Raw genomic sequence first — 1,619 nt, 5'->3', positions numbered from 1 at the left:
ATGCAACGCGTATGCTACCGCCGCCGAATAGTCCCAAAATGCATCGGTGCCTCCGCATCTCGCCCCTCGTCCCTTCTCATTGCGTGGAGGCGAGCAATGCCGGACCTCCGTCTGTCTCTTTCTGCCGTTCCTCGCGAGAGAGCTCGCTACTCTCCTCTTTCTCTTCCCATGTCTACTACTACCCTCTTTACGTCTCTTCAGCGACGCACGACAGCTCTGCGCGCTCAGGCTGCACTACCGGCGAGTATCTCTCCCTTGGTTGCTAGGCCCGTTTTTTTTTTGCAAATAGAGCTGATGCACATCCTCCTCGTGTGCATCGAGGTGCGTTGACGAGGAGGACTTATGTAACATATTGGCAAAATGTCAAAATTTTTAGACCGTTATGTATCAAATTACGTATGTGTGTCTCCGATCTTCTCTCGTCTCATTAAATTACTCTTTCAAACGCTCTGTATTTTTTCATTTGAAATGAACTTTTATCTGAACCAAATAAAAAATGTTCAGAGAACAGAATAACTGCTTTGTGATTATAGGTCGATTAAATATAGTTTACACACATACACAAACTTGATATCAAAACATAAATTGAGGTTTAAGACTCGATATAAAAATGAGATTGTTTTTTTTTTTTTTTTTTTTTTTTCATTCTAATTGAATTAAACCGAATTTATTGCAAACCGGAGTTTTGCAGTTTGTGCTGCAAACAGCATTTAATTATATATAGTTATCTAGTAATTAGATATTTTAAATTTTTAAATCAAAGAGTGTGCGAATATATATTATCATATTTTTACAATATTGTAGACAATGCCCCCTTCTACAGACGGCGCATAGCATTTGTGTTTATCTTTTGATAAAATACCACTCTTCGAAAATGTTGCGCACATGCGTTGATTTCATTCCAAACAAATCGCTGAACTATGAAAGCGACAAAGCACAGTCAGCAATAATTTCGCACGTATGTCACAATGGTAGCGAAGGTAGCTTGATAGTGTGTACAACAGTTTTTTTTTCGCGATGTCAATCGCAACGTTGCTATTGCTAATAGCGAGAAACTTAAACGATTGCCGAAAGAACAACATCGCAGCATGTGATTATTGTTGTTAAATTACTCTGTTGAAGTATTACGTAACTTTTGACTGAGATGTGTGGTTGTTGTTTCGCAACTACACAAAGCGAAAAGAGAAAATACAAAACACACACCACAGTTTCAGGGACACGAGTCTCTCGAGCGCGAAAGATGATTTTCGAATATTTGTAACATTATTGCTCCGACACATATATATATATGGAACATTTGTAAATAATATTATACGTTTGATAAAGTTTGCGTCGAGAGAAGAAACAATACGTATATATACGTACGAATAAATGTCGAGAGTGTAGGACAGCGAGAATTCAAAAAATTCGCGGACTTAGGCGCGGCCCTGTCTCATTGCTAGAGTCCCCTCTTTCACTTTGGAAGGCTGCACCTAAATGCGCTATCCGCCGCGTAGCCCCCACCAAAGTACATTCCACCTATTTGGGCCCCCCACCACATAACCGGGCCGAAAAGTGCAACGGCCTAAATTCACGTAGAGGAAGGTAACAAGGGCCTTGGGTTTCTCCCACTCGGCGGT

Source organism: Pseudomyrmex gracilis, unplaced genomic scaffold (assembly GCF_002006095.1).
Source record: "Pseudomyrmex gracilis isolate BER0280 unplaced genomic scaffold, ASM200609v1 scaffold_31, whole genome shotgun sequence".
Classification (NCBI taxonomy): domain Eukaryota; kingdom Metazoa; phylum Arthropoda; class Insecta; order Hymenoptera; family Formicidae; genus Pseudomyrmex; species Pseudomyrmex gracilis.
The sequence above is the reverse complement of the archived record's forward strand: the minus strand, read 5'-3'. Positions refer to the sequence as shown.